General features: G+C 36.6%; 1 protein-coding gene across 1 annotated transcript in view; it reads left to right on the forward strand.

Annotated features, from left to right (window-relative positions):
- The window catches only part of LOC135202577 (cholecystokinin receptor type A-like), a 534495-nt gene that overhangs the window by 159737 nt on the left and 352258 nt on the right, over nt 1-22500 (forward strand). The window contains 1 exon segment of the mRNA XM_064232080.1: nt 20239-20288. The gene's annotated coding sequence lies outside the window, so the exon portion shown is untranslated.

Consider the following 22500-nt stretch of genomic DNA (forward strand, 5'->3'; position numbering starts at 1 on the left):
AGCAGTCCCAGAGGAAGGGACTCCGATCCCTTTTAAGGTTCGCATAAGAGGGATTGACCGAGAGAATTATGCAAAATAAGTGATCGTGAGCTCCCACACGTAGGGGCAAGGGGGAGGGCACTTGCTCCTCTTGAAATCAAGGGAACTTCTGTAATTTTTTTTATCGTATCTTGCTTCACTTATATCATTGGCATCGCAGTTCCACAGCATGCATATATATATATATATATATATATAATATATATATATATATATATATATACCTATATATATATATACATACGTATATATATATACATACTATATATATATACATTGAAGATAATCCTAGATTCAAGGAAACGGTTATGGGAGGTTCTGAAATTCAATTTAGTTTACTTTATCTGGCATCATTTAAAGATAAAACAAACCTTTAATTTCAGCATCTCCCACAACCGTTTCCATGAATCTCGAATGACCTTCAATATCACTTTTTTACCTTGGTCAGGGACTGGCTCATGATAAGTTATGCATATCAAGTAGCTCATGACTACAAAATGTATTTTGGAAACTGCCAGTGGCAAAGTGTGACATAGTCTTGATGCGTTGTTTATCACAACAAGCAAAACATAGTTTATAATCTAATGACACTCCTTTCAAGAGAGAAGAAAGTACCTCTCAGAATATGAAATATGAAATGTCTACAGCTGCGTAATGTGTTGTCTCTATTTTACGAAAGATGAACAGTCCAGATTATGCATAATTTTTATTACTTTCTGTCAGTCATAACTTCCGCCTTTTTCATTGTTCTTCCTGAAATTCAATATTATTTCAACTCCTCAGGAACACAGGTTCTACTTATTCATTCTTTTCAATTTTCAAAAACCAAGTAGCACATTTGCCCAAAGGCTTAACTAGTCCCTCCATGTAAATTTGGCTTTTGCCAAGGCACATTCCAAATTTATGTTTATGTCTTTATTCAACAAAATTTATACACAGTTTCTCTATTTACTCCCTACAAGTTGCAATGCCTTTCCTCCTGAATGAATTTTGCTGAGGGAAGAAAGTTTGTTCATTTCCCTTCACCTCCGTCCAATCCAAACTTGATCCCTCAAGTTTTGATTATTCATTCGTTTTCTGTTTTTGAAATTATCGGTCAGCCTTATTTTCCTTCCATCGGTCTTGTATAGAAGCGTCCTGGTTTCGTCAGTTCCAGTTTTTGAGATATGTGAGAGAAAAAGATCATCCTTATTCTTTCGGAAGACATGAAGGCAGAGCACTAAGAGAGAGAGAGAGAGAGAGAGAGAGAGAGAGAGAGAGAGAGAGAGAGAGAGAGAGGCAGGGAGTTTGGACTGTCAAGTCTCAGAAATTCTCGAGTCTTCATAATGCAGTTCCACATTATTCACATAATTATTCACATAATAGCTGAATGCACCCATAATGTTTTGACATTAGATGGAATTCAAATTTAATGTCAAATCAACATTATTGCAATGTATATCAAAAGGTTGTTTTGGCATGTTCTTAATATATTTTGATCTTTCATACAATCACTGGTCAGTTTGCATCCAATTCTATTTCGAATGATTTTTTATTACCGAACTGTACAGAAAGTTTTTTTTTTTATTTGCAATAACGTCTTATCAATTTTTCGTGCTGTAAATCCCTGACACGCCATCACATCCAGCAATGCTTTTATCCACCGTAAACCGGAAATAATTCGTTTATTTTGATTCAAATGCAAAACAATTCTTTTTAACTACAGATGAACAAGTTTACCGATCGCATTTTAGTCGGCATCGCCAGAATGCAGTTAAAACTTTTTATCTAATTTCATTTTTTCTCGACGCAAAGCACTCCATTTCCATATTTGAAATATTCAGTACACATTAGAGCCAAATGGAATTGATTCCGATTTTTTTTTTTTTTTTTTTTACGCAAAAGCGTGAAAAGATATCGAAATGTTTTGCGCGTCGTCGATGTCAAATCCTTTGGTTAGAGCTTGAATGGTTGATCTTGACCGATGTCCAAAACTCGTTAGCACATGACCTTCCGTGACCATGACTGAAAATTGTTGTTATGGGTTACAATAAGGCTCGAAAAGTCAACAGAGTGAGTGAGTAGCTCGACGGGCAATCAGACAAGAACAGCCAGATCTGCAGTACGAACCAATCAATGTCCAAGCCAATTTCCGTCCAGCAAACGGGTACTGAAATCAAATACAGTCAGTGTTGGTTCAGCGAAGATAACAGGTAACAGTGTGACTGATACTGAGAGCAAATATAAAATCGCTATGATATCATCACGTATGAATGCTATATTGAGAAAAAAATATATTAATATAAAAATGGAAAATTTCATTAAAATTCGATGAATGTTGTGACTCCAGATTACTCTCCATGGGTCATACTCAATCACTGAATTTTAAAGTGAGCCACTGAATGTGAAAGCGTTGTTGTGAAATAGGTAAGACCATTGAAAATCACAGTCAGCCTGTTCCAAAGGCCTAAAACAATCGACGTACCAACATGGATTAAGCGCACCATGAATTCAGAGCGCCAATACGGCCTCCTAGAGTGTGCCACTGTAACGATCGACAATCACGTTGACTCGAACAAAGGCTCTGGCGCCATAACACCTGATCCTGTTATCATTATCAAGTTAAGAGGCTGACGGGACGCAAAACCTGATGGCCTTACCTAACCCACAGCCGACGTAACCAACCAAAAACGAATCGACAACGAATGAAAGACTGGAGCTTGAACTACATAGATAGAGTTGGTGCGCCACAAACACCAATCATTTCAGTAACCATTGCTGATGCAGCAAAACCCAGCAAAGCGATAAACTCTTTAACTTATTGACTACCTACTTTCTGGGAGGGGGGGGGGGGCCGCAAGTATTCCGCTGAAAACCTTGGAATCCGAAACAAGGCGTAAGTAAAGAAATACTATTTGCAACCCAAGGGAGAACTCTACCTGTAGAACCGGCCACTTGGGCCATTCATTTAAAAAGAAAGAAAAAACAAAATAGGTTGAATGAAAAATCTAAACAGACATATATAAGTACACATTAAAACAAAACTTGAAGTGACAAAAAGAGGCAGCAATTGAATGATTCAAATAAGCTCCAGGAAATGAGGTCTTAATGAAAGATATATTTTTAGAATATCTAACAGACCATACACATGACACGGATGGGAAAGAAAGGAAATGTTGATAGATAATTATATAATTAGAGTAAGAGAGAGAACAAAAAAAAACAGGAAACAATTATATCTGATTTCCTAGTGATAATATGCCTGATGATGGATATCCACCTGTGGTGTTTGCGCATGGTAACACTGCGTCCCGGCCTTTAATTAATATCCTATCTCGAATATTAACGGTGTAATTCGCATATAGTAAATTATTAAAACACTTTTCAGTTGCAAATGTATACCCAGATATCCTTTTATTTACCTAAAACTTACACAGCGTAACTATTTAAAGCCCGGGATGCAGTGTTACCATGCGCACACACCACAGGTGGATATCCATCATCAGGCATATTATCACTAGGAAAGCAGATATAATTGTTTCCTGTTTTTTTGCTCTCTCTCTTACTCTAATTATATAATTATCTATCAACATTTCCTTTCTTTCCCGTCCTTCTTCTCAAAATTAAGGACTAACAGGTCTCTCCAATCAAATAAATTTAACATATGACTAAGTCAACGTGTCCTAAGCACGGATATGAATTCATGTAACTGAAAACAATAGTTTTTTTTAGGAATCCTTTTGAGGTCTACTTCCAAATCAGCATTTCTTTCATTCACTCGCCCAATGGCAAGTCATTCAAGACCCACCCACGGCGGAACCAGGTATTCAACTTTAAAGATGAGGTATTTGTGGTATTCAGTCCATGAAACAACCCCTTGAGTTCGCTTACGCATTTCTAGAAATGTGATGGTCAGGGCTTTCAAGAGCAAATTCATTAACTGCAGAACTACCATCTTATGTGTACAAATACATTATATATATATATATATATATATATATATATATATATTATATATATATATATATATATATTTGTTTTTTTCTCTTTCTCTTTCTTTTTTTTTCTTGTAAGGGTGGGAATTTCCTAGTGGAGAAAAGTCACCAAATACTTCTACATTCCCACTTCAGCGACTGGGGAGTGGATGAACTCCCGCTGCAGAAAACTTCCACAACAATAACAGTTTCACACAGACGCTCACCAGCAGGAAACTGAACCCCACTCCTTACATTTAACTTCATCTTGTACTCTCTCTCTTACCCTCTGGATGGTGAGGCTTCTCGTTTCCAATACCCGTCACACTGCATCCGTGTTTGTTTGTTTGTTTGTATGGTGTTTTTACGTTGCATGGAATCAGTGATTATTCAGCAACGGGACCAACGGCTTTACGTGTGTCTTCCGAACCACGCCGAGAATGAACTTCTATCACCAGAAATACACATCTCTCACTCCTCAATGGAATGGCCGAGAATCGAACTCGCGGCCAACGAGGTGGTACGCCAACACCACACCGACCACACCACTGATAGCTCCATCCCTTGATAGGTCGTTCTCTCTTCATTCTACTCAACTTCAGAATTATATTCTTTTCACCAACATCACATCCCCCTTCCTCTCTAAATGACCGAACCATCTCAGAAGACTCTGGGTCCATCTCCTCACCCAAGCACGTCAGTGGCGTGGTCGGTATGGTGTAGGTGTGCCACCTCTTTGGACACGAGTTCGATTCTCGGGCATTCCACTGAAGTGTGAGAGATGTGTATTTCTGGTGATAGAAGTTCGCTCTCGACGTGGTTCGGAAGTCACGCGAAGCCGTTGGTCCCGTTGCTGAATAACCACTGGTTCCATGCAACTTATAAACACCATACAAACTCCTCCTCACCGACTCTATCTATGGGACCTTCGATGTATCTCCATATTTCTAAGCCTTCCAGCCTTTTTATACCACAAATACTATTTAAACTATTCAACAATTTCATATCCACAATTGACATCCATAAAGGAGAACTGGCTTAACAAATCTTTCATACATTTCCACCTTGTCTTCCATTAACACTCCAATTATACATACACAAAGACAAAGACTAAGACGAACACACACCCATTCACACGCGAGATGATTATTTTTAACAGTTTATTCAGACGTTTTACGATTTCGAAAAACTGTTGAAAAATTCCATCATCTCATCGTATTCCTGGTCTGACCTTTTATGAATTATATATATATATATATATATATATATATATATATATATATATATATATATATATATATATATATATATCGTATATGTTTACCGTCATAGCCTCACCAACAAGAGCCTCGAAGTCAATTTCGGTAGATCAATTCCGGTAAGGATAGAGCTACTAAGACCCATTTCCTTGAAAAATTCTCACCGCACCCGTTGACCTAAGCAATTCAACCGAGTACCTCGTAGTTAGTGAACTGTGGTAGGTTACAGATATCGGTGGAAGATGGCTTGGGGTTTGGGCTAACAACGCTAAGATCAAAGACGTGTGAGAATCTTATGGCTGGTATATATGCATGTGTGTGTGTGTGTGCGTGTGTGTGTACGGTTTCCTCTCAGAAGGAAACCGCCCTTATGAGGGTGACCATACATACACATAAAACACATCACAGTATATATATATATATATATATATATATATATATATATATATATATATATATATATATATATATATATAAAGCTTCAGGACTAAAGATTTGAACATGAAGAAAATATATATTATATAGATGCAATTCTCTTGGTTTTCCTTTTCACTGTTTTTCCATTTCCCCTCTCTTCGCTTCCCTTCCAAAACCAATATTTACTTCTTACTCTGGCGGACAACTGGTTCTTTCGAAAAATGGTGAAAACTTTATGACTAATTTTAGTCAAGACCTGACGCTGTCGAAATCTATGCCATTTTACGTAGTTTTGCTCTTAACTTACTGTAAGAAACCTCAGTCGTAAAGAAGTTGAGAGAGAGAGAGAGAGAGAGAGAGAGAGAGAGAATCTTAGAAATGTAGAGACTGTTTAGATAAAATTCAGAATATGATTGCCAGCATTAACAGAGAGAGAGAGAGAGAGAGAGAGAGAGAGAGAGAGAGAGAGAGAGAGAGAGAGAGAGAGAGAGAGAGAATAATGGAACTTGCTCAAAATAGCATCTAGGAAGCATCTGGGACGATAATTTGAACATCAGAGCCTCTCTTGTTACCTTAATGTAAGAATCAATAATGAGACATATTTGCGATGATGTATTGCAACACGTTATGATTAAACTCTCCTAACAAATAAATTCTGCCATAAGTCAACAAAACTCGCCAAGTGGGCTCAACCGCAGTTAAGAGTTTTTCTGTGTATCTTTGGCCCTCACTCGGATAAAGAAGGATTGGATCTGAGAGCCATTTCAGTAAGAAAGCAACTCTTTATATCAAATAGTTATGGCTCAAGGCTTCATTCATTCATTCATTATTGGGGGCTTGTAAAATCTTAGCCAACTGGCAAAGGACGCAGACGGTAACAAGAAGACGAGATACCACTGGACTTTCATTCATTATGGGGAGTTATGAAACTACGCCAAATATGGTGCCAAGAAAAAAAAACACATACACACACACAAATTAATTAAACATCGCCAACACGACGATTACGTAGACTGGGAGAAACACGATTTGCATCGATATTTTCAGGACGTCAATGCGATTGCAGGTCGGAAAAAACTGACTCCCAAAATAACCTTGAACTGAAATTGCAAATCTTCCTCTGACCCAGTGCCTCTCGCACCCGACTCTCTAAGGTTTGTCGAGAATTTTTTCTTTTTCTTTTTTTGGGGTGAAAGAATTTGTCCCTACGCTAAATAATCCTCTTGAACGGCGCCACTCCCGATAGAAAGATGACTGAATGAGATCCAAAAACAAATATGATGTCATTATCTTCTCTTCTTCAAAGCGAACATAAAAAAAAAAAATTAAAAAGGAGGCAAATTCAGATAAAGCGCTGAAACTTGGATAATCATAGCTCTCAAGTGACATAGTTTATGACCGTAACATAGGCTGCACGCCAAAGGAAAGAGAAATTCACAATTCATCCATTGTTCAGAACAAATAATACTCATTAAATTAATTGCGGTTATCAGAAAAAACAGGGATAAATCTGATGACTGTATCTCAGTATCGATTTCGAGGTCACTTTCCCAGACATGTGGAAGCAGTTTCTGCTATACAACAAAAAGGAGAAACAGCACTGCTTTCTCAAGCATTAATAGCAGACTTGTCTACTTCACTTTTTCTCTACCACTGCCAAGAACAAAATTAATGGCAGACTTGTGCTCTGCATTATGTCGACAGTTGCCAAGTGTTAGTATATCGATATAGCATTTTTATTCCATTTTTTGCAGAGAAAAATCGGGTTATGTGGTAGCTGAATGGGAGGTATTCACTGCAACACACACGTGACATACCTCAGGCAAGACGAATACATTTTGCATTTATGTTGATAACTGCAAGACATGTGAGAAGATCTATGCACAACGAATGTACGATGAGGAGACATTATCCATTTAAGATAAACCACTTTAGGATTAGTGTACGGTACTCACGCAGCATTAACTTTGAGCACAGCAGCGCGACAGCAGGCAATCGTAGAACCCTACGGCACATATGTCAATGTAACATGTAAATGTGATGACCACTACAATACATATAAACAATATCCATCTCAACTTGCAGGAACGCAATCGCTTCCACAAGCACGAGCGGCAATCAGTGTAGTTATAGTAGATTCACATCAACCATGTATTTGATATCTAGGCCAGTCCCTTACGACGCTCCTCATTGGCTGTTGATTATCAAATCACAGGGCTGGAAACTCTCAGTCTCTCTCGAGAGTTCACATAAGTAGGATCTATGCTCCACCTCTCCTGAAAGACGTATACCCCAGAAGAAGTGGAACATAGATCCTACCCATGTGAACTCTCGAGAGAAACTGAGAGTTTCCAGCCACGTGATTGGCTTATCAACAGCCAAGCAGGAGCGTCGTAAGGGACTGGCCTAGACATCAAATGCACGACTGATGTGAATTTACTATAGCATGCATGCATCATAACGATGGTTTACGACCTCGACAAAACAACAACTAAAATATGCGATAATTAAAGTAACGCATGCGCATGGTAGTCACTGAAACCCGTTAGGTATGGTATTGACAACAAGTAGATACAAACGCAGGATATATACAACAAACCACGCACGGGAGTTTCCTGCATTACAAGCATGGTTGCCGTTTTGAGGAATTTCGTCTATTAGTGTGGCTTTCTGGTGAATATATGGCAACCCTCCGTGGCTTTTCCGACCACAGGCCACGGCACTGAAGAAAAAAATTCTTCACTTTGCCTTTTTATGTTTTATTATGAAAATAAAGGTATAAAACATATCCTGCTTATTCATACAAATGAAATTTATTGAAATCCTTTATTTTTCTTCGTCAAAAATACTTTATATTGAGCTAGTGACGTGTAGTTTTCTAACATCACGGGAAATAATTATACATCGGGAAATACGCATTCTAACCTTTAAATCATAAATAAAGTGTAAAAAAAAAGATTAAACTGACCTATTGGTAACAACTGCTGAAAAGCCAATGTTGTGAAGAAAAAACGGCATCACTGATTACAAGTCGGATAAGCGTGGATACATTGTAGTGTGGATTAACTTTGTCTTGGCCTATTATTTTTGCCCCACGTCGCACACTTTCGCTTATTCGGGGAGTAAGCCTACAAACTACTCTGTTGCTGTTGTTCTTGTTCTTGTTGGGGATAGGAAAGGTCTTCGGAAGAACCTAAAAATGTCTGAAAATATGTTTCACTTTGAGTTTAACATACGGGTATTTTATGAAAAGATATTAATGTCTGAAAATATGTTTCACTTTGAGTTTAACATACGGGTATTTTACGAAAAGATATTTATGATTTATTTATCAGAATGCAAATGTAAAAAAATAAATAGTATACCTGTTAAACAGTACAAATTTCAATTTGCGTTAAGAGTTAGGAACATAATGTTCACAACTTATGCGTGAGGGTAAAATCTTGCACGTGTCCCGAGCAAGCTTGGGGTAGGATCAAACCTTTTCTTATTTGGAATCAAACCTTTTTTTATTTCAATCTAAAAAAAAAAATGTAAAAGAGATTTTTGAAAACCTAACAAAAACCGTTACGTGACGGCACTTTATTACCCCGTTAGCACATATGATTGCTTTGGTAATGACGAGATCAATTTTCAGCTACTTGAAGTATAATTCATAGCGGCCCTGTTCCCTTCACGGTAGAGATTCACAGTGGAAGTGAAAAAATATAAGTAAATTAAATCACAACGATTAAGTCTAATTTTGTACAGATAAAGAAATGCCAATGTACAAATGATCTTGAAGGGTTACATCTCCTTTCGCAAATACAGTCGCCTGAAATTACGAAAATTCTTTGACCAATGTAAACCAAATTAAAGTCAAATTTTTCCGAATTCACGAGTTCAATTTGTAAACGTGATTCTGGACCATTTGATGCTTTCCTTTCCTCCATATGATCCGGAATCCACGTGTTCAATGAATTCAGCAGGGTAAGGAATTAATTCTCCACGGAGATATACTAATTAAATAAGAGTTTTATGTATTCTAAACATTAAATAAAGTTTCAAAGCTCTTTTACGTTGCAGTATTATTCGTATAAAAATTGTGATCGTCTACGTTTGACTTGTGTTCCTCATCTTGAAAAAAAAGGTAACACGTTAAATCGTAAATGTTTAATTTCACAACACCAGTTTAAATGTCCTGGCATACTTGACCACTGACATCGTAAAGTCTAGCAAGATAACGAAATCTGGATAAAAGAAGAATGGAAATAATTAAGATATGTTTTTAAAAACGTTATCATCTTCAATATTATTAACCAATCATACGAATTGATTTCAATCTTTTATTAAAACAAAGTTTACTTGTCCACCAGACGGTCGATTTTCATTCTCCACAAAGATTTCAATTCAAGTAAAGATTTACTCCATTCAGATCGCAAAAAATAATTTAAATTCCCCTGAAGTCATATATTAAGGAGAGATTCCCATGAAAACATCGCGTCTGATGATTCCCAATAAAGATGTACTTTATTGCGGAGCCCCTCGGTAACAGGATAAAAGTCAGCGGGAAGAATGAATGTTTTTAGAGCGCGAATCCTCTTAATTAAACCGATAATCGGCGGGAATTTGCGAGGAGGAAAATATTATGAATTTCATCAATGACCAGAATTTCTGAGAAGGAAATGGAAGAGAAGGGGAGGGGGGAGGAGGGAGAGAGAAGAAGATGAAGAGGAAGGGAGGATGGAAAGAAACAGAAATTATAGGAAAACGAAGGAAGAAATGGGGGTGAGGAAAGAGCAGACATAAAGAGGAATGGTAGCGAAGAAGGACGAAGAGGAGGACTTGATTACGTCGAAGGAGCAATATATAGAGTCGATGACATAGTAAAGCCTTTAAAGGATAAAGAAGAAGAACAAGAAGAGAGAGATGTTCAGAGATTCACGACCTCATTATTATCGTTCTTCAAATACTCTCAGTTTTTATTTAATATCATTATCATAAACGGGATTGGATTTATCGAGAAGTTTCGAGTAATAATTGACCACGAGAATAAGTTTTTTTACCTTTTATGTTCTGATAGAGTAACGAAATATTATATATATAATATATATTATAATATATATGTATAGTATGTATATATAATATATATATATATATATATATATATTATATATATATATATATATAAATATATACATGTATATGTACAAACACACATATATATATATATTTGTGTGTAAATATATATAACCAATAAATCTTGCTTGTCCCTTTAGACTGAAGCTCAGGTCTGTTCAACTGTTCAGAAAACGTATTGAAATGAGGTTGTTAAATTCATATTTTACATACATACATACATATGTGTTTTCCTGCGCATTTTCGTGTATGTATATATATATATATATATATATATATATATATATATATATATATATATATATATATATATATATACTTCTTACTTACCCCTATAGTACGAGAAGAAAACCTTGAAACATCATAATTCAGCTGAAAAAAGAAAGCATCGCGCATCCCTGATAATGCTTCTTATTGAGACCACCCTGACTCAACCATATATACTGGATTCCTGTACGCCATTTCATATCAAGTGTCTTTTACTTATGCGCATTGCTTTGGTGTACCTCAGTCCCACACACTTTTTCCCATTCTGATGGAAAGAGATATGATATCGCAGTGATATTCATAGAAATCTTTATTATATGTATGGTGTTTTTACGTTGCATGGAACCAGTGGTTGGTTATTCAGCATCGGGACCAACGGCTTTACGAGACTTCCGAACCACGTCGAGAGTGAACTTCTGTCACCAGAAATACACATCTCTGACGCCTCATTGGAATGCTCGAGAATCGAACTCGCGGCCGCCGAGGAGGTAGAAATCTTCATTAATACTCATTTAGAGACAATAATATACAACAAAACCTTCAGTATCTTAATGGTGTGCTTCAGCACACAGAGGTGTTGCAGGAACTTGAAGTAAATTTAAGGCTCTGTTTGAGATGGAACCGGTTGAAAAGGCGCTCAGAATGGCCATGGTTTCATTGAGTGTGAGGGTTATGAGAAATGATGAAATAATGATACTTTAAATCTTTACTGTAGTTACACAAGTTATTATATCGCTCTTATAGCATAAAAATTATATAATAAAATACGGGATGTTTTAGATTTTTTTTTTTCTGTGGTGGTGGGGGGGGGGGGGGGGGGGGGGGGGGGGGGGCCGCGAGGTTAGCCGCTTTTGCGTCAACTTATGATACGTTTGGAAAAAAGAAGTCTTTGCATGAGGTTTGCGTCAGAAATTTCACAACTGTTGAGATAAACGCCTAAAGTAAGAGAAGAAAGAGACGGAAGAGTATACCCGTAATGCATAAAAGGGTATTCTGTGAATTTCTTAATAAAAATGTTTCGTTTAACCGCAACCATCTGGACACTGACGGACGGAGAAATAATTCTAACTATACAAGATGCTTCTATAAACACTATAAAATCGTCAATAAACAAAGAAATAGAACTTTACTCACAGAGGGGAAAAAATCCTCCGAAATCGTAGAACCCAAAACGCCTCTAAAGAAGAGATGAAGAATCCTTTTGTGGACGTCAAATGACATCATGTGGTGAAATCGCCCAGGTCTTATAGAGAGGTCTACGTGTCCTATGGACACTGGAGACGGTCCTAAAACCCCGTCCACACGGCAGGGTTGCCGTTTTGAGGAATTTTGTGTATTAGTGTGGCTTTCTGGTGACATCTGGCAACCCTCCGTGGCTTTTCCGACCACAAGCCACGGCACTGAAGAAAAAAAATTCTTCACTTTGCCTTTTTATGCTTTATTCAGAAAATAAAGCTATAAAACATATCTTGCTTATTTAAACAAATGAATTTCATTTAAATCCTTTATTTTTCTTCGTCAAAAATACTTTATATTAAGCTAGTGACGTGTAGTATTCTAATATAACGGAAAATAATTCTACATCGGAAAATACACATTCTAACCATCAAATCACAAATAAAGTAAAAAATTCAGATGAACTGCATATGGTAACACTGCTAAAAGCCAATGTTGTGAAGAAGAAACGGCATCACTGCCACAAAGCTCGACTGAGAGGACGTCGCCTAAGGGGCCCTCAAACCAAGTGAGGTTATGAAAAGTCGGCTAACATCAATGGCGTTTCAGACCATTCCACAAACGGGGGAAAAAATCGAGGATGGACACATCGAATCCCTTTGAAGAAAAGGGGGGAAAAGGGGCGCGGTGTGGAGACCTAACTGTACCAGCAGTTCTTTGAAAAGCTGGGAAAGTAGGAAGAGGAACTTGTACCTATGTTAATCTTTCGTTTGAGTGAAAGTAGAGAGCAGTAGTAGTAATGCAAACTAACCTTCTCCCATGAAAAATGGGTTGGAGGATGTGGGGGTGAGTGAGACGGTTGAGGGGAAAATTTTAAAAGAATCCCTTGAGAAAAGGGAATAATTTTTTTTACCACAATTTCTATACTTAGAAATCTGAGTTGGGGAAAGTTCTGTCATATCCCCTCACTTCAAATGGCGGGACAGGCGTTGTTCTCATCAGGAAGCTAGAAATGAATCACAAAAATACTCTCGTTTCAATTACGAAGAAATTCTATCTCGACGTCATCCGCCATACTGACCATGGTTCGCGTGATTCTAAATTGAATTAAAGGTCCGAATCTCAAGCCTTTCTTCTGCTATCTGGGTCCTTAAGCTTCGCAATAAAGTAAGTTCTTACACCTGTCGCGTCTAAGAGGGCATTCATCAGGTCTAAACTCATATTCTCTCTCTCTCTCTCTCTCTCTCTCTCTCTCTCTCTCTCTCTCTCTCTCTCTCTCTATAGGAGTTGAAGCAGGATAAGGAAAAATAAATAAAATTAAGATCTCTCCGTTTAAGAAGCCTTAAGAAGCTCGTGTGACTTTATTTTCTTCATTATATTATAACGAGCGTGAAGGGATACACACACACGAGAGAGAGAGAGAGAGAGAGAGAGAGAGAGGAGAGAGAGAGAGAGAGATAAGCCTCCCAACGCTTAATAAAAGTGATCCGGACTTCAATTGCTCCTTGAAGTATCTAATACATTATCCAGGCCATGTTCTCCGGTCCAGGTTGTTTATCATAAGCATTCTGCTACAAGATAAAGCAGTAATGTGGATTTTAAGTCTCATTGTGTATCTGACCAAAAATCTATTTAACAGAGAACTTTGGCACCACATTCAGGATGAATCGATAACAAAATTCATATAAGTTTGTTTACCTTTTATAGTCTAACCACACGACTTTCTATTGTAGCCCAAGTTCGAAAAAAAAAAAACAAATAAAGCTGGATAGAGCTTCACCTCAAGAGGAGGGACAGAGCTGATTTTCAAAAGGAAAGACAGTTTATAACAGTTAATTACAACAGAAGAAGGAAGTGATTTATAAACCTTGGAAGAAAACGAGAGAAAAAAAAAAATCTTGGTAATCCGACTGAAAATGTTGTTTATGGAAAACTCGTTGATAATTCACAAAATAACACTCGAGTTTTACACAGACATGTTCAGTAGGTTTCCCAAAGACTCCCTTCATATAGCAAAAGATGAACAAAGGAACAAACAAACCGAGGGTTACAGAAGAAGCGGGAAATGACATGAAATATGAATCTCTACCCTCATGACCTAGGCGAACCCTCCATTATTATAAAAAATAATCCATGAAATTGTAGTGACTTACCCTTTTAAACATGACACTTGTGTGTGTGTGTGTGTGTGAGTAGCCTCCATAACTTTTACCACAATACATTACAAAGTCGTAATTTATCTTATTTCCCAAAAGATATACTGAATTAGGAAATACGCACAAGTCTTAAATAACTTATGCAAAATTTGCTAACAACATCAGCATATAATTACTCATAATTCCCACATTACGAGGTGTAAAATCTCTTCGAGCTTCTAATGACCTTATAATTACTTTAATCAGAAGTAGTGCATATAATTTGCAGTTGTGATAGTACATGAGAGAGAGAGAGAGAGAGAGGAGAGAGAGAGAGAGAGAGAGAGAGAGAGAGAATTTCTCTGATTTTCCTAGTAATTACTGAATAAATGACTGGAATAATTTGCTCCAAATTAGTGAATTCCTCCATAAAACTGTACCGCAGTCGTAATTAGAAATATATCGAAATAAGAAATTTTATTTATCATTATTATTATGACTTTTTTTTTGTGAGCGTGCAACGAACCAATTATCTGTTAAAAATTATACATCTATAAATCAGCGTGACGGTTTTCATTTATTTCCCTAGCTCAATTAATTTTTTTTTTTTTTTTTTTTTTTTTTTTTTGGTAACCAGAGAAATTGTGTCATAATAATCAAACCCGTTACATTACTTCCTTGTTCGTTTGACAGGTGCCCAAATCCTTTAACTTTTCAATTATTTTCCGAATCGACTCCTTTTTTTTTTTTTTTTTTTTTTTTTTTTTTCAATTCGCCACCAAATCTCTTTGCGGTTTGCACTTCAAGTTTCCTGACCAATTTGCAACCAATCTGGTCCTTGTGGGTCACACCGACTTCCTATTTCCACGAACGGTCTGACTTCGAAGTGCTCTGCCCTTGAAGAGAGTCCTGGCTGGTCTTTCAAAATAAATATATGGGGAATTAAAACTGATAAGTTCTTCGTCACCTCAGGTACAGTGAACTAGGCATTAAACGAAATTTGTTGAGGTGGTTGAGACAAGAACTCATAATCAGCCACGAATTACGAGGTTACCAATCAACACTGCGGGTATTACAGGATGCTCTATGAGCAAGAGCCAGTGCTGGCACTAAGCCAGCTACATATGTATGTGTATCTAAATAAATAAATATATATATATATATATATACTATATATATATATATATATATATATATACTACATACACACTACACACACACACATACATACACACACACAACACACACACACACATATATATTATATATATATATATATATATATATATATATATATATATATATATATATATATATATAAAATATCCTTGTGGTTCAAAGGTTTCTGAACTGGCCTCACCAGCAAGGAAATTACTGAGATCCTTTTCCTGAAATATCCATTGCGTCCCGTTTGACTAAACAGTGAATTATCTGCTTGGTGGTAACCTGACTGTTGTGAGGCGCAGGCAAGCTAAGTAAAAGGCATTAGACTCTCAAACCGGTTCGAGTAACTTAGTGCCATCGCAGCAACGTCCAAAGGTAACACTATCAACTGATGCCTCATTTACATATGCCAATAATATCGCACTTGATAACGTCGAGGTTATCTCTCGGTCTTTTCGACTCCACATGAACCTGTTAACATAATCCAATTTTAAAGGTTGGCAGACTTCCTGATGAAGATAATGACATCAAAAACATGCCTAGTCTGCGAAAATACAATTAAGTGGAAAATATTTTCCGAGAACGGCTTCAGGGCACTTTTAATTTAATACTAATTGGAATCAATTTAATAAACTTTGAGTTGACGTAACATAATTATTAAATAGTTTAGGCCATCAAAAGAGCTGACATGTTCCTGAATTTTTGCGCGAGAATTTCTCATGCATACCTTAATAGAATTAAAATGCCATGGAAACACAGGCACGAAGGCAAGTAAATTCATATTTTGATTAAATTGGAAATCACAACTTCTAGCAACCAAAAGAAACGAAGATCAATCGAACACATTCCAACAATATCAAATATTTCTGTCTGAATTTTCTCAGATGACATCATAGATTTGTTTTTTCATTAAAAGGAAGGTTCTCTTGTATGAGCGTATAGCCACGGAGACTAGGCACAGTAGTGAATGGTGAAGCAAAGACCAAGTTCCAAAACAAAATGTAGAAAACCTTCCACTGCTTTGTAACTACTTCACAAAGCAGAATTCTTGGGCCACTTGGATGAAATAGTCAATCAATATTTGTTATATTGTTTGTTTGTATGGTATTTTCACGTTGCATGGAACCAGTGGTTATTCAGCAACGGGACCTTCCGAATCACGTCGAGAGTGAACTTCTATCGCCAGAAATACACATCTCTCACTCCTCAATGGAATGCCCGAGAATCGAACTCGCGGTCAACTAGGTTGTACGCCAACACCATACCGACCACGCCACTGAGGCGCATTAGTCAATCAATAAGCCACACACGTACACACTTTTCATGACGACAATATCAACCATGGTTCAACAAGTTACGAAATTCGTTTCCGCCTCATACCAACTTCAACATTACATTCTTCAGCTTTATAACCACTTCACACACCAACACTTAAGCCTTTTTATTCCTGGCAGCTATCAGTTCAAAACACTAATCACTGATACAATGAGTCATGCATTTTTCTGCGGCCTTATAACTTTCCATTTACCCATCTTAATCATTAACCTAGAAATAAAAACATAGCACTAGGTTGATAAACATGGCTACCTCTTTTATTTTACGAAGAGTTTGAGTTCATTTCTTATATGAACGATAACAAGATGTGATAAGTAATAAAGTTTTATTACCATTTAGTAATTCAATTCATGATGAAACCTGTGGGGTACACACACATACACACACACACACATTATTATATATATATTTGTGTGTGTGTGTGTGTGTGTATGTGTACCCGTACACCACCGATTTTATCAACACAGATTATTAGATTATTTTACCTTACTTTCGACGATATATACGTAATTAGGTAGCCCACACTGGTCATAAACCACTTAGACAAAACATGTTATTGATGGTTTTGAATCAGAAGAACAGCATCATCATTTAATTACTTTATAATTCCCACATTACGAGGGGCAAAATCTCTCCGAGCTCAATTATCAATTTGTAGTTAGTGACAGTACCATGCACGTTGGAGAGAGAGAGAGAGAGAGAGAGAGAGAGAGAAGAAATTATTGGACAAATGAGGGGACTAACTCGCTTTAGGGTATCCCCCCCAACCCCCTTTGAAACCGTACAGTAGTCGCAATAAGAGATATATCATAAAGTACGTTAGTGTGTTTTTTTAATAAAGGGGGAATTTTGTTTTAACATATCATTCTTGATCAAATATATCTTTAGGTCATTGTGGTGACTTCATTCATAATCCCCTCTCCCCCTCCGTTCACAATAAAAGAGTATATCAATATTATAATGTAACCGAAGAATCTGTGGCACAATAATAAAATCTGTTACACCATTTCATTGTGTCAGTTTTAGAGTTTTCCTAATCCTTTAATATTTCAATTATTTTGTTCCAATGTAGGTCCGTTTTCAGCTTCCCTTTATGCCCGTAAATCTCTTTACACTTTGGCCTTCAAGTTCCTGACTAATTTAAAGACCAATTTGGTCTCTTGTGGGCTACACCGACTTCCTAATTCTGCACTTCAAGTGTCCTGCCTGAGAGAGTCCTGGGTGGTCATTAAAAATACATATATAACAAGCTTTTTTTAAAAAATACATATGGGTATGGAAACGCACCCACACATGAATAATACTTCCCAAATTTATATATATATATATATATATTATATATATATATATATATATATATATATACATATATATAATGCGTGTGTTTGTAATTATTGTATAAAAAAAAAATTGGTTGTTTATTTGTTTATACATACATACATACATATATATACCTATACACATATATGTGTATATATATGTATGTGTAGTGTGCTATATATAATATATATATATAATATATATATATATATATATATATATATATATATATATATACCTACGGCACAAAGGGCTTACAGAATTTTTACCTTGCCTCACCAGGTGGAAATTGATTGGGTTCATTTCCTGAAATAATTATAGCTCACCTTTTGACTTCAACAGTGAATTAACTCCCTGGTTGTAACCTGACTGTGGTGGGGAGTGGGCATAACCGGGGCAAGACATAGGACTGTCAAACACATCCCAAAAATTCGTTCGAGGAGAATGACGGCTATAAATAATTTTGAATCATCGTAGCAAACCAGAAAGAGTCAGTGTATTGAATTGAATATAAAATTTAGGCCAGAGGCGAAGCACTGGGATCTATGAGGTAGTTCAGCGCTGAAATGGAAATTTGATATTGTAAAAGGTCTGAAAGGTGTAATAGGAGGAAAACCTCACGGTTGCACATTGAATCACTTGTTAGGAGAGGGTGGAAAGAGAGAATATGAAAGGAGGGGCAGTAAAAGGAACGAATGGGGTTGCAGCTAGGAGGCAAAGGCACGCTGCAAAGAATCTGAAGTAATGCTTACAGTGCACCGCATGAGGTTCACGGACGGCACTACACTCCTTCGGGGTAGGTGTCAGTGTAAACCGAAGTATTCTTTAAAAATATTGCAATAAATACAGCGTCTGATAATGTCGAGATCATGTTTCAGTCCAAATGACCCTGTTGCCAATCAAATTCTGAAGGTTGGTAGACTCCCTAATTACGATAACGACGTCAAAAACATGCCTGGTCTACCAAGAAATTGAAGAAAGAATATTTTTATGGTACTGCGTTAGGGTATTATTAATCTAATATTACTTGTAATTAATTAATGAATCATAACTTGGAGTTAACGTAATATATAAATTTTTTAGTTTAGGCAATGCAAAAAAAACTGGTTTATTCCTCCATTTTTGATCGGTGATCTCCCATAAATACTTTCCCATAAATGCCTGACAAGAATTAAAATGCCATTCCATTGAGACACACACACAAACACACACAAACACGAACTTCATATTATGACTAAGTGACTAAACTGGAAAGGACAACCTTCTAACATAAAAAAAAAGGCATGAGAAAACTCGATTTCTCCAAATAAAACATTTCAGGTCAATCATATTGTCTGGATTCCCTAAAATCATTATATAAAAAGGAAGTTTTCCCAACAACAGAGAAGCCACGGTATTAAGGTTGAAGGAAGTACGAAGCACGGTTACAGGATATAAAAGAAGCCTTCCACTGCTTTCCAGCGACTTCATAAACCAAAATGAATCATGCAGTACACCATACAAGAACGCACACTTTTTATCACTACAAAATCAACCAACTTTGCGATTTCATTCTAAAGCTTTATAACCACTTCATGTGCCTACAATTCTCCGTTCAAAAATAGCCAACGTTACGATGAGTTGCTCTTTTTTTATCCACTTACAATTTCCATTTATGCAACATAATTCATTACTTGGAAATGAAAAATCAAGCCGAGTTTTAAACGAGCAACTGCTCTTATACTATAAATGGTTTGAGTTAATTATGTATTTTAAGATTACGAATCATTAACTTGAAACCCAAGGGTTTTAAATTAACCCGGTATGTATCCACCGTTGCAGCGTTTTATGTACAAGCTCGTTGGGGATGACCGGAAAACATAAACAAAAGAATGTAAATATCATAAAGCTAATGACCCTAAGAAATACTATTCCTAAATAACGACCCCCGAAAACCCTTGGGGTCGCTCCCTAAGAGATATCCGAATTATGTGTACTGTAATAAGTCACTGTTGTGTTATTTTGCAGTCTTTTAATAATCTTTTAAGACTAATTCATTCATTGTCTGGTTTTCAGATTTAGCGACTAGATCTGGTCTTCCCACAGCTGTCATCTTGCGTCAAAAGGTATTGTTCTCAGTAGTGAGGTAATTAAATTATGCCCTAATCTGAAAGCAATTAATGAGCGATCCTTTATGAAATTCATTCAACACGTTACTTCTGTTCTTTTAATTAAACCCAATTTTCCATTTCTGTTCTCGGAATCTGAATTCCTGCATGAATCACAATTCAAATATGTTAAACATATGTCATATCATATTCATTGTACTTTTGCAAGGAAAATTAGAAATTCGACAAAAACTTCAGAATATTATCTATATATATATATAAAAAGGATGTATGCATGTATGTATGTGTGTGTTTGTGCCACATACACCTTCACATGCATTGAGCAATTTCAACCAAACTTGGTATACTTATAACTTAGCATCGGGGGAATAATACCGTTGGGGTAAGACATCACTGGCACCAAGGGGGGGGGAGGGGGGGGGAAAGAGGTGAAAATAAAATTAACTGAAAACGACAGATATTACTGTCTAATCCATCGTTTTTGAGGTTCACTGGGATGAAAAGAGACACTCCCTATATTCCTTGCAGTACAAGTTCAGCCACAATGAGGAGAGGCGGGTTTGGGGGTTGGGGTTGAAAAGGGGTGAGATGTAAAAGTAACCGAAAACGATAGATATTAGTGACTAATCCACAGTTTTCAAGTCTGTTGAGTTGAGTTGAACATAGAATTTAGGCCAAAGGCCAAGCACTGGGACCTATGTGGTCATTCAGCGCTGAAATGGAAATTGACATGTATATAATTTTATATATATATATATATATATATATATTTGTGTGTGTTGTGTGTGTGTGTTGTGTGTGTATATGTATGTATAATACAATATATGTGTGTGTGTGTGTGTGTGTATGTATGTATGTATGAATGTATGTATGTATGTATGTATGCATGCATACACACATACAATCATACATATACATACATACATATATATATATAAATATATATATATATATATATATATATATATATATGTTATAATATATAATTTGTGTGTGTGTGGTATGTATGAATGTATGTATGTATGTATGTATGCATACATACACACATACAATCATACTATATATATATACATACATACATATATATATAATATATGATATATATATAATATATATATATATATATATATATATATATATATATAAACAAAAGGTATGGACAGACAAATACAATTTTATCATCTATTATAAGTCGATACTTTTCCGAGACGCACTCCCCAGCATGTAAGGCTTTCAACACGAATTCCCGCTCGTTAGTTCTTTTCCTAGTACCCGTTTGGTGTTTCTCCATGATCAGAATTTTCTCCTTGCTATGCAAATATTGCTCTGTCATGTCAGCGGTATCCGAATTTTTCCTCTGATATGTTTTCCCAGTTTATAGGATTTTTCCAATCACTGTGCTGAACGTGTTTATTCCTTATGGTGACTTTCACTATTTCCCTGTTGTTTTTCCAGTGTTCAGAATTTTCTAGGTTTGTTTTTTTGTTTGTTTGTATGGTGTTTTTATGTTGCATAGAACCAGAGGTTATTCAGCAACGGGACCAACAGCTTTACGTGCCTTCCGAACCACGTCGAGAGTGAACTTCTATCACCAGAAATACACATCTCTATCCCTTTAAAGGAGTGTCCGAGAATCGAACTTGTGGCCACCGAGGTGGCAGGCCAAGACCATATCGACCACGCCACTGAGGCGCTAGAATTTTCTAGGTGCCTATCTTGAATGCCCGATTCTCTCCAGTACTGTTTGTCTAGGCTTTCCCCGTTTCTTTTCTAGTGCGACCAAATTTCAGCCTTCCACCATTTATATATCCTTCCGTGAATTACATACATAGTTTCCGGCGTCTTTTCCTGTTAAGCTGCTGGTGCTCAAGTTATGCTACTACATCTTCAGTATACGCGTTGTAAAATCTTTACTCTTTCCACAGCCAAATCTCCCATCTTAGGAATCTCTTAAAGAAACGACTGTTCACCTTCAGATCTTAAATCTACCGAGGCTAGAGGCTGCAAATTGGAATGTTGATCATCCACCTCCGATCATAAAACATACCAAATTGCAGTCATCTTACCTCAGTAGTTTTTATCTTAACCATGATCGTGCGTCTGACACCGATAAAGAACCAACAACGCAGGCCACCAGCGGGATGTGGCTGAAAGTTTCATGGGCAGAGACTGAGAGTTTCCTAGGCTGTACAGAAAACTTGATTGCGTC

Source organism: Macrobrachium nipponense, chromosome 30, assembly GCF_015104395.2.
Source record: "Macrobrachium nipponense isolate FS-2020 chromosome 30, ASM1510439v2, whole genome shotgun sequence".
In the NCBI taxonomy this organism is placed as follows: domain Eukaryota; kingdom Metazoa; phylum Arthropoda; class Malacostraca; order Decapoda; family Palaemonidae; genus Macrobrachium; species Macrobrachium nipponense.